The sequence below is a fragment of the Vollenhovia emeryi genome, unplaced genomic scaffold (genome assembly GCF_000949405.1).
Source record: "Vollenhovia emeryi isolate VEMERY1.0 unplaced genomic scaffold, V.emery_V1.0 DF939176.1, whole genome shotgun sequence".
Classification (NCBI taxonomy): Eukaryota; Metazoa; Arthropoda; class Insecta; order Hymenoptera; family Formicidae; genus Vollenhovia; species Vollenhovia emeryi.
In genome coordinates, this window is record NW_011967190.1 from 967185 (window position 1) to 980638 (window position 13454).

Sequence of the window (13454 nt, forward strand, 5' to 3'; positions counted from 1 at the left end):
CAGGCAAGCTGCCTTCCTAAACTACAATAGTTGCCACGATAATTCCGGATATGGCACACCAATTTTAAACGAAACATACTAAATAAATAAAGGAATATGCTAGTTTGGTAGACCACAAGTTTCCTCTTTTAATTTCTAATTTTAAATGTACGATGAAGATAGGCAAGCTGCCTTCTTAAACTACAATAGTTGCCACGATAATTCCGGATATCCAATTTTAAACGTCAAAGTATATCGACAAAATTAAATGGGAAGAATTAGATAAATAGATACAACTAGATAGGTGGAATTAAATTGTGCGAAAAATTCGTATCGAAATCCACCCGAGAATAGCAACGACGCGAGGTCTAGAATGCAGGTGCGGCGGCATGCATGCGCGACAATGGCCCCAAGAGAGGGTGCGCCGTCTAGAGTCGGGGGAGGATGACTAAGGTACTGAATACAGGGTAACTGGGATAATTATTTCCGTGGCCGGTCGGGCGCCCCATTTAACCTATAAAATTTGCATACACATGGTCGGCACCCTCGTGCGAACACGGGCACGCGCGCGCGCGCCAATGCCGGCGAGTTCTACCTGGCCGCCGCCTTGCGTTTTAATCAGGGTCGCGCCGTCGACTGCACGATGCTAAATTACGTCTACGTGATGTTTACCTGGACTTTTTCTTACGCGGACGGTAAACTATGGGGGTCACGCGGTAGACAAACGAGTTGGTTCTTATTTCCTGGCTTTCTCCGTGAAAGAAAATGCATACTAATTTTCCTGGTTATGACTGGGTGTCTTGAACAAAAAGTAGGGGAGAATACGAAAACAAAGTCACTAGCCTATAATACGATATTGTATTAAGGATGAAAAATATTTTGTTGAATCGAAAGAAAATAATTTTGGATTCTAAATCGTGAGACAAACCGCGCCAAAACAGTTTACTGAGATTTTTCGAATGATTGTTGAAGGGATTATTGTAAATACGATATCTAGATGCGAGAAATAGAGACAAGTTGTAAAATAATCTTTGGTCTGCAATGAAAACGTAACTTTGAATTTTCCAAATGCCGAAATCACGAAGCTAGAATAACGGTAAAATAACGGAAAATAAAAACACTTATTAAGGAAAAGTCTAATCTATTTTTAAATATATGCACTCCTATTTCTTTTTTTAGAAGGTACCTATTTTTTAATATCGTTTTTCTTTTTAATATCTTTTTTTAATGAAAATTCGTACTCAAATGTGATAAACGCAAATTTAAACGAATAAAGGACTAAGAGCCGTGACAGGGGCTTAGTGTCTAAACAGGGTGTTAGTCCCTTTTTTATTTCTTATTTTTCTAAAGTAAAATTTTTAAGGTTTCCTAAGATATATTTTCCCAAGGGATAAACGTGGTCTACATAGATTATGCATTGTCTGCACAGATTACGTGCGAAATGACAATTTTCACCTCGATTTTCGCAATGTACGATTCTTAGTTACGCGTAGAGACATTCAGGACTAGTTTTAATGGAAACCTCTTGCACCTGGTTGCTCGCACCGAACATTACGTGAAAATTTATCTCCGCGGCTCCGATCGTAACCGCATGAAGTATTACGGTAAGGCTTGACGTATGTTTCTTTAATTGCGCCGGCGTTAATTCTGGCTTGTTTGCACCAGGAATTCGCGAATGATAACGGTCGCTTGATTAATTACGGCCGACTGACCACCTTGAAAGTCCGCGATACATTTAAATAATTAAAATAATGACTAATGAATTCAAGGTAAATGTTCTCTTCCTCCGTTAATTTAGTTACTTTGCGTGTTCTTTACCTAACTTGCTTTAAATAAATGAATAGATTATTACAAAATCTTATAAATGAACGTTATCAAAGATACCACATACTTTGATGTTTCTGATAATTAAATATATCTTTTTTAAAGACTCATGGATAATAATAATTATTTCGAATGCTCGCTGAGAAATAAAATTTGAAATTTCAATGGTAATAAAAATTAAAATATTGTTGCTGTACAAATCGATCAGAAAGATCTACTTTAGTAGACGAATGTAAAAAATTTCATTTTAGTATGCTTTCTGATATATTAATCATAAAAAATATATTTAAAAAAATTAAATATAAGAATATAAATTCGGTGAAAATAAACTAATGGCAAGCTAAGTAAGTTCTTCGCATTGAATCGAAAAATATAAGTTCTGAGTTCGTGTTTGCGAATAATTTACTGGCGAACACACGCACCGTTTAGTCCCAGAAAAGTTGCACCATCGTTTTTCCAACAGCGCATCGAAATTCCTCTTGATTGAATTTCGATTATTCGCAACCGCTGCTGCGGCGGAGCCGACCGGCCACGGCCGCCGCGAATGAAATTGCGGCGCAAACACGGCCGCCCGCAATTCGCCAGTTTTCAGAAATATACACCCGCATTTATGCGAGTTGAAAATCGCGCGTGATGCGCCAAGTGCAAGTGGCACGCACGTGCATCTATAAATTTTAATTTTCATTGCTGTTTCGTTCGTAAGAGTAATTGTCAATCTAATAATGAATAAAATAGAGACGCACTATATAAATAATGGAATCTGAAGTAGTAACTATTTATAACCCTTCATTTACGCAATCAAAAGAAATATAAATTCTTGCAGCATATATAAATATAATAAAAAAGTGCTTTTTTAGTAGCAGCTATAAGGTATATACGTTCGCGTCAACCCTACGATAGTCCAGCTTGTATAATTAATCGGAAGATAATGTCAGGCTTTTCAAAAGATGAAGATTGTGAGATGGTTCTCTCCGTTGCAACAAATGGTAATTTGCGGATAACCATAATAAATCATCGAGGGACCGCCACATGATGTATGCATCCGAAGAGCGGACTTACGTTTCGCGGTGCCGGCTTCGCTCGATTTTAATAATAATGCGGTAATGTGTTTCGGGCTTATGGCCCCGTGCACCTTAATTGCGAATTCTAAGTCCATTTTGGCGAGCGGTCATCCTCCGTGTAAATAATTCAGGGCGCACATGCGACCATGGCCGCTCGTACATGGATGTATGCGGGCCGTAACTAGTTTACTGATTATTAAATGGACCACCCCCGCTGTACCGCATGTGCACCCTTTCAGCACCGACACGTGCTACGACTTTGGCACACTGGCATGTTTCGGCCGAAGAATTTATTCAAGACGTTTAATGCGAGCTCCCGCTTCGAATCTCGCCGCGCGTTTTATACTTGCTGAGCATCATTAATAAACGGCGCTACATTTTCTCGAATCTTTACGAAATGATACTAAAAGATTAAAAGTCGTTAATTTAAATAATTTGTGGAACCAAAACAGTCAAATTATGATGCACTGTTAATTATAATTAAATATTATTATTCTGATAACTCACGCGCCAACAACCGTGTTGTACTCTCAACGTCTATTATTATCTCCAGTTTCATTATCAAAAATCCTTTGTTAATTTATTCTTTTCACAATACAAAAATTTTATTTATCGTCTAATTAAAATTAATTGAAACATAATTTTTTATTATTTATTTTCACTTTTACCATTTCTTCCATTAAAAGACTTTTTTATTTTTAGGTTACGCATAAGTATGAAAATACTCAATATTGATACATGCGATTCTGAATTTAGTTCTCGAATACGCGATAAGCAAAAAGAATGCAATTTTCGATACATCCTGTTACACTGTTAAATTTAACTCAATGAGTAGTCGCCACCCAATGCTCCTACTCCTATGTGTTGTTAATTTAATTAATCGTATGTAATGGAGTTAAAAGAATTCATAATAAAATAGGTTGATTAAAAATGTTATTGTTTTAACTATAATTTGTGTTAAAAAAATTAATTTTACTACACATGTTAGTTAAAAGTAACAACATATTGAGTAGGAGCAGTGGCGGCTACTTATTGAATCACTACAAATTTAACATTGTATATGCATTAATGTACTCTTCCTTTGAATTGTATAAATTTTGCTGAAATAAATCTCCCTGATAAAATTTCCCCGTAAATGTGACGGAATGAGCAATAAGAAAAAAAAGATTCCCGTGGAAACGATGAAGTAACCAATACTTTTGTCCCGACAGTTTTCTTTCAGACCTCATTACGTTTCCCTCAAACGATCGTGCCGATAAACACTCGACGGGCAAATTGCTCGTCGTTAACCGGCGCTCGATGTTCCCAGCCGACAAATTATACGGAGGAAACAATTTGATGAGCTCGCGGGAAACAGGGACGTGATAAATTTGTCAATTTTAAATATGATTGTGGCGTCTGGAAACTCTCTCGTCGCCACGTCATTACACATTAGTCGCGTCTCTATCAAACGCGAGAGAGAGAGAGAGAGAGAGGGGGGGGGGACTCTTGTCTTTCTTCTAAATACATACTCTGGTATAGGTTAAAAAATTCCAAAGATATATTACTCCAAATATTGTGCAAAATTTGTTTGTATATACCGACGCGCAAAGTAAAATATCTTTATCCGGTATTTTCCGTTCAATTTATCAAGAGACGAGTGAAACGGTAAAAACAATTATTTTCAAGTACCACGTTTCCCCCTTTGGCCTTGTTTTTTCTCGCGATTCCTCGCGAATTTTCCGCGTTCGCCGCCTCATCCCCACCGAGCCAATTTATATTTGTTTTAACGTTCAACTACCCGAGGGTTCCGAAAAGTCTCTGTCAACGCTGGGGATATCGTGGTAATTCAGTTCCGTTGCTTCGAAAGCGTCGTCGCAGTCGGCCGAAGTATGCCAGCGGAACTAAATAATTAAATAAGCCAGAGGAGACCGACGACGTCAATTTATTTCTCGTTGTTTTAATTCAAACTTCCGCGGAGCAGTCCTCGCGCCTCTTCCCGGAGCCTCGCGACTCTTCGTCATCTCGCGAGATAATTCTCGTTTGCGCAAAGAGTTACGACCGCCGCGCGTATTTTTTTGGCCGCTCGTTACGCGCCATCCTCAAAGACGAAAAGCGTAATCATGCGAAACGGTGCAGTTAGCGCCGTAACTCGCGCAACTATTCTCGATTCGCGCCGCACGACGGGGCCAGGGGGCTTTTCTTCGGGCGTACAGCCCGGCTTCTTGGTTACCGCCGATCCATTAATAACTGTGATGTATGTGGGAATTTCTCGTTACGGGACGTTACGCCGCAACTAACACCGCCCAAGAATTGACAGTTCCCCACGGGGGCCCTCCGCAATAACTTCCGGCGCGCAAATTAACGAATGAGTTGCAGTTTGTGGAGTGTTCGCGGGAGTGACTAGTCGCCCGCTAGTTCCGCCGCGCTTTGGCGGAAAGCTCCGACGGATTCTCCTCCTCCCCGTCGTCGCACGTCGTCGTCGTTTCTCGCGTCGTATCTCAACTTGGCGCTCACATGCCGCGCTATCAGCGACCCTCCCGAAACGTTCGCTCTCGAAATTTACTTTTATTACGGAGACGCCAAACTTCGATCCTCTTTCAACGGGGTAACTTCCCGACCCGTCTTACGCAAAAGATTTATAATCAAGTTTCGCGGTTAAAATTGCACAAATAGCGCGCCACGCAGATGGGAGGAAACACTCGCCACTCGCATAATTTTAAGCGTCTAATTTAATTACGTATATCCCTGAATGAGGCTACCCTGGCTCTCCGCGCGTAACTTCGGGTCTATCTTCGGCGAAAACATTTATGGCGAAGTTTCGCAGTTAAAATTGCGCAAGTGTTCATTACGTTACTTAAGGTGGGAACATCATGCGAAATTTAATTATAAACCTTTTCACCAAAAATGTCTCAAAGTTACCCCCGGGGGGAGGAGGGGAGGGGGGAGAGAGAGAGTAAAGTAACCCCATTTGATGCTGCCCCGGCCTTCGTTTCGTTAATTGTCGCCAAACGTAATCCGGGCGAATGGCGGAGCACTTGAAAGTGCGAGGACAAAAGACCAAACGCAATGGCAGGGCAAACAAATGCGAGGACGGCGAAGGTCCCGTTTGTGCGCTGTCGTTCGAGCTCTCTGCTGTTTTGTACGACTTTCTGTGCGCCGACGATGCGAGCGAACGGTTAACGACGATCACGGTGAGCGGATTGCGGGAAAACGCGCATCGGGGAAATTCCTTTGTGGGACACGTGGGATTATTTCAATACCTTGCAACGAAAACAATAAACATCGCCCTGTGATTCAGAGGTAAAAGAATGAATTCCCGGCGTTAGTGCCGCACCGTGCCTCTCGGCCTTCTGTCGCGCGTTCGGAAAGCAATGTTAATTGTTCTCTCGCGTCAAAGTGTTATTGGCTCAATTAAGGTTGCAATGCTTAACATTCGCTTAAACGTCAAACTCTGCCGAACAATTTCAAGTGTTTCATTGATTTATTATAATGCACGTAATTTCGTATCTTGTAACTGTATTCCCGAGTCAAAATTTTGGCCCTATGTTGAACCTTTAATTCTATTATATATAATAGTAAGACCTAAGAGAGTAAAAGAGATCAAACTGCAAATACAAAATTTACTCCTACTTCAAAACTGATAGTGTCGGGAATTTCTACTTTTGCCATTTTAGCATTAAAGTAGGTCCTTTTAAGTAGGAGCAAAAGTAAATTTTTAGAATTAAAAATTTAAGAGAGGAGTAAGAAAATATAATGTCATCAAAGTAGGTTATTGCTGATCTATGTAGGTGTATAAATCAGCTAAGTAGGTGTAAATTATCCTTAAAAGTGTTAAAATAGTACCAAAATTTCGACTCGGGTTATTACACAGAATGTGTAGATTAATTAAATGAAATTATAATTTACGATTATGTCTCGAGTAAATTTTATCGAGGCGAGTCACAACGAATATACACAGAGAGAACTTTCTTTTAAAATTTATGCTAAACGTGTAATCGCGGGACATAACATTTTGAAAAACTTTGAGTTTTTTAAAATTTTACCATACATTTTATTAGTAAAATATATACCAAGTATAATTACTGGTGAAATGTATGGTGAAATTTCGAAAACTCTCATAAAATTCTTTAAAATGTCTCACGATTATAAAATTTTCAGGATAAATTTTAAAAGAAAATTCTCTCCGTGTAGAAAGCGAGGCTTCGATTCTTCGGACCCCGGACATTTCTACGCGAACCCGACGAGGCTCGCCGGAAAACTCGTAGGGAGACACGGGGGCGAGAGTAATCGTTCCCGCGGGGGAAAAAAACCGCCGGATCGGAGGGTAGCAATCCTCCCCGGCTTTCTTTGCCGCGCAGAAAAGTTCGGCCGCGTTGCCCCGCGCGCCGGTCGATTTAAGTGGAGGTAAAACGCGAAGCAGCCTCGAGTAACACAGATGCGTTTGCCTCCGTACTGCTCAACGAGTTAAACCGCAAACCCAATTGGACGTCAGAAAGAAACTCTGCAACAAATGGCCGAAGTCTGGCGCGGACGCGGCCCCGGCCTCAGTCATTTGACGCCTCATTTCTGCTGCCGCAAAAAGCGGGGTAACGACCAGAAGCGATTGCCATGATCCGCGCGGGTATCGACGTTCAACGTTCACCCGAACCGAGTACCACACGCTCTGTGATTCGCGGCGTGTGCACTGCGCGCGGAGTCCGCGATATTCGCGATGAGACGCTTCCCTCGCGAGCTAATCCTCGGCGACGTTTCCGACAATAGCGTCGCGTTTACCTCTAAGGGTCAAAGCACAAAGCAACGTAATAGCTTAAGACAAAGACGTAAGCGTAAACGTAGATTAGTGCACAAGCTTTGGCGTGTGCAGTACTTACCTCCAATTGCATATGACGTTACATTTACGCCAAAGCTTGTGCGCTATCTACGTTTACGCTTGCGTCTTTGTCGCGAGCTATTACGTTGCTTTGTGCTCTGACCTTTACTCGAAAGGTATATCATATATCTGTATCATTCCTCTATGTAGAAGAAAATCCCCTAATATGAGATAAGTTTCTAAAATGAGATAGCAGGGTTTCTGCTAAATTAATAGGCATTGTCTGGTTCCATCGTGAATCTATTGCCCTTGAAATTAAATCTGTTTAGTGAAAAATTCATCGTTAGATCGTGTAATCGTAAAAAAAGATTTGTGATTGAATTGGGATGTTGAAAACCTGCTATCTCATGATAGAGGACTTTCCTCCATATCAAAATCTTAAGATATTTGAGATAATAATAAAGGTATTACAACAACGTTTAATTTTTAGTTTCGTGGCAATCGCAAACGGCGCTATCTCGCTTTTTTTCTTCTTCTTTTAGGATCTGTGATTTGATGATGAATCTTTTCCTCCAGCGTGAACTTGTGAAAAGTGAAAATTTCCATTGACGAGTTCAATATTCGTCAATAAAGTTTTCTACTTTTCACGACTGCATGCTAGAGGAAAAGATTCATGATCAAACCCCAGTTGAAACATCAGTTAGAATGGTTTCACACTGCTGCGCAGTGCTGTTGTTGTGTTATTAAGTTTTTCTGCGCAAACAAAACTAGCGTACTGAATTACGAGCGCGTATTTATAACGCACATGTAACTCACATAAGTAACGAACCCCCGCATGCACTGCGTATTTTGAGAGACAACAGCTTCCTCGGTGCGACTTTATGTACTAATGAAACGACTAACTACGTGCGTGTTGAAACATCTGATATCTCTTCTCATTACGAAATAACATTTTTGCGATCGCGGAATGTTCTACTTTATGCCCGACATTGGGTATCACCTAATGTTACAATTTCCCTACGTTTATGTGAACTTATGATGAGGCAATGGCTGAGTATTTCACGCGCTATAAATATAAATTTTCTGTATACAATTTTTACTACACACAATTAGTGTATAATATCTACTAATTTATGTTGGTACTATAATCAATGATTAATAATGAGCTTTGAATATTTGCCGAACGCCGCTGGACAGAGTCCAAACGATAAATGAATGCTAGGTAAATTCGAAGTCGTTCCGTGTTGTACACGACAGTTCCAATTAGAGACTGAGAAGGATCGAAGTTCCCGCCCCAGTTTAATGCTGATGCATCTACCGCGCAATTAGTGTTTTAATCGCAAACGCCGAGACAACTCGGGGGGTGTACCACGCTTGTCAAATCATTTAAAAATGCAGATTGCGGCGCGGGCGTCATGACCTAAGAACTTGGCAGTCAGCTTAATTCTAAGGGCGTTTATTCGCTTACCTCGCTTGTCGACCGACCTTGTTAGTAACACTTCTAATGTCTCGGTGCGAAACACTCGTACCCCGAGAACCATTAACTAGTAAAGTTGCGATGTGCCGAGCAGCACGGTGCACTGAGGGCGCTTAGGCACATTTTCCACCGAGAAATACTCGAATTTGGCCGCGATCCAAACCCGGGGACCGACTGGTTATGCGCCTATCGTGCATTTCCGGCTTATCTCGCATCAATTAAGGTGAGTACGTCACGCACACGGGACACTACCGGACGTTTCAGGCGATAAAGATAATATCGCGGATATATTAGAGATATTAACCTATGCACTTATCGACTGTGGAATTCGCAGAATCTCATTAAATATTTTTACGGCAATAACTCTGTATGATAAATGTGCATATTCATATGTACATCATATCATTTTTCGATGAATCGTTAAAATTGTATAATGTCGCTTGACTTGATCATTGTTTAAATGTTATTATTAAGATATACATATGTCTCTTTTTTTAATATTCTATATGTATATTGTTCTTGATATTCAGACAATTTAATTCAGGGGAAATTGGATTATCTTATCATTTCTCGATGAACCATTAGAGTTGTATAATGTCGCCTGACGTCACTGTTTAAATGTTATTATTAAGATATGCATATTTCTCTTTTTTTAGTAATCTATATATTGTTCTTGATATTCAGACAATTAATTCAATTCAGGGAAAATTGGATTATCTTATCATTTCTCGATGATTCGTTAGAGTTGTATAATGTCGCTTGACATCATTGTTTAAATGTTATGATTAAGATATACGTAAATCTCTTTTTTAATACTAGAAATGACAAAACGCACACTTCGCGCGCGCAGTTTATATAGTTAAGCATTGTATATTTTTAAAAATTTGTATACATGCAAAGAAGTAATTGTATGCATAACGTTAATTTAAAATAAAAAGTAATTTATTACTCACTGATAACAATTCGCAACAGCAGAGTTGTACATCGCTAACTTGTATATGGTAAACTGTAAGAATACAAATATATATGATTATTATATATCAATTATGTAAAATCGAAATGATTGTTTTAAATATACTTTATATTTTATATTTTTAAAAACAGGTATTTATTAAAATAATTATATAGAATACTGAAAAAGTCTTCCATTTAAATATAAACTCACAAACTTTTATACGTATGGTTTTGTCTCTAACGCTTATTCGAATCCTCGTTCGAATCATTTGAATATATAAAATAAAAACTCGGAACAGATGCTTTACTTCGCACAAGTAACAGATAAGATAAAAATGTATGACACTTACCTTACGATTTTTCTGCCGTTGCCCGATGCCTCCTTGGCCTCGTCCTCCTCTCAGATTTCCTTGTTGCACTTACACAACACTCACTCGCAAAAATCATCGATCGCGCGAAATTTCCGGCACTCCCATACGCGATGTGAAATACCGCGAAACGCACGAAATATTATTAACAATTATCGCGTGACTTTCTGTCATACAAATTACTCAAACTAGCAACTTGCACTTTTGATTCGAAAGCATGGATAAATCACTTTTGAATTGTCGAAGAACGACAGAGCGAATTACAGCGTGAACGCCGAAGTCGCACAAATTTCTTTCTTTTCCCGAAAATGGATTAGATTACACGAAATCAATAAATAATTAAAAGCGCGGTGCGTAAACGAAATGTAACCGCGACAAAGTACCACGGTTTACGTTCATATTTTAGATGAGTTAGTCTCGTGAAATATCTAGGTATATGTTGATAAAGAACCGTCGCCTCAATATACAATTCGTTTCTCTTTGCGAGTTGTAGAAACTTAATAGTTAATCAAGGAACGTTACTTGTTACTGATAAAAGTGTACAAATCAATAGCGTTTTATCCACATATTTATCGTGATCGAGTCTTGGAAACCGATAACGCAAAAGTAATAACACGCACGGAGCAACTCGCGCCACTGCTTGCCGGCCCGACGTTCGGCGAGCGAGTGAGAGCGCAAGCGACCTTCGAGTACACGATGGCACGCAAAAACATTGTACGTCACCGCGCCGAGAGACAAACAACAAAAAAACGTTGAGAATTCGTTGTCCCGCCTACGTAATGGAAAATTCCGTACTTAATATTTTACATTAGTTTGTTCCGTGACCGTTACTATGTTTTGTGTATTATTTTGCGGACTTTAGTAATGATTAAATTAAGGATTAATTCTGTTCAATCGAAAATATGTTTCGAAACAAAAATCGTTGTTACTTAAATTCTAACTATTGAGATTACAGATTTTACCTCAATAGTTGGTGTATACAAATGTATATTTCTAAATTGTAAATCTTCATTTACTACGAATCTAAAAGAGAAGTAAAGCACACCGCGCTTCGAGAAAACTAATCGGCATCGCGGAAAAGAGGCCTCAACTGTTCGGTATTAACGACATTCGCGCTATTAATATCTCTTTTTTAGAAAGGGATTTTATATATTGTTCTTTATATTCAGACAATTAATTCAATTCAGGGGAAATTGGGTTATCGTATCATTTCTCGATGAATCGTTAGAGATGTACAATGTCGCTTGACGTCATTGTTTAAATGTTATTATTAAGATATACATACGTATATCTCTTTTTTAATATTCTATATATTGTTCTTTATATTTGGGCAATTGATTCAATAAATTCAGGGGAAATTGGACACAACTGTTTTATGTAACGCAACTTTGAGAAGTGAATGTCAAGATCGCCGTTATTGCACACTCTCTTGCTGTTGTGCAATGCTATAGTATACTAAAACATTTTTACTGGGATTCTGATAAAGTTAATCAGTAATAATAAGTAAACTGTGGCCGCGAGCGATAACGAATTGATCTTCTCCTGTTAATTTATTCATTTCACGTATATGCGAGACGATGCAGTTGCTCACAAGCACGCTGGATATTTTCGAGAACCATCGCGTTTCCATTAAAAGCCGTATACATTCAGCACGGATAACATTAACAGCGCGCCACAATAACGTTGAAATAATTCGAAATATGAAAGCGAATTATTGTTTAAAACAATTGTTTCGAATAGTAAAATATGTAGTTAAAGGTTAAAAATAGAATTTAATCCTTTGAACTAAATATTTTATATGATAACAAAAATATGAATTCTAGATAATCCCAGCGTATCTTTCGTGAATTCAATGTTTTCTAAAATATTTTTAATTAATCTTTAGAAGTTATTAAATTTACCACAAAAATAAAAGCTCTGTGTATCTTCTTCTCATATTGCGTCAGTCATCAACTTTTGAAGACAACAGTAAAATATGTGAAGAAATTATTCGTCTTACTTATCATACGAATATGTAAATATGTCATAATACAAATTTATTTCGACAGCATTGACACGGGCGAACGAATGAGAGGTATACCTGTAACGAGATGAGTTATAACGAGAAGCTACTTCTCGTATAGCAAAGCGGACTGACTGCTAATTAATCGAGTAAAAAGTGATTTTAATTACCGTAAAGATACTGTATCTAATTAACCGATGCAAAAAAAATGTGCGGCGGAAGCCCGCATACGAAAGTGCACGTCGACGATTTCACTCGATAAAACCCGCGTTTCTCAGAATTCTTAGCTCGAGAGTGCCATGCGTGCGCGAGCGCATACGTTCGTAACACGTGCACCGCGCGACCTACTCTACGTGTGCGCGACGTCGGTCGATGGATGGGCCGACGTATACACGTAACCGGGCAATCCACGTGGCGTATTCGAGTGTGACGGCCGTTCTTGCATGTAATTTATTATGTGCATAATTAGGATAACGAATAACTTAACAACTTTCCGCTCGCACAGCTAACGAGGGAGATGCGAGCGGCGAGATACGCCGGCGACGGTTCAGGAAAACCGACATTAAGAGCATTGGATTTTTAATTGACAGACTTTCGATAGTACTCGCGGTAGTAATGGCCTGGTAATTGTATCTTTAACAACGGGAAAAAAAAATGTATTACAAAATGCTTACATTATCGACATTTTCGTATTGCCGTCCGAATTTTATTCTCGCGAAAAGAATTCAGCGATATACAATACGCGTAATGTCCAAAACTAAGGTTTCGATCATCATTTGTTCATTTTAATTAATACGATCTTCATTTTTTACTTTCACTTGAATTTTACTTGACTATTTGACTTGCAAAAATTCTCGACTCTAAAGCGAAGACGAGAAAAGACAGCTCGACGGAAATTCCTAAAAGAATCCCGAAATATCGATAAATTTTTAATAAAAAAAATTTCTTTCCTCGTCTATTCAGCAAAAAAATGGAGATGCAAAATGAAACAAAACGC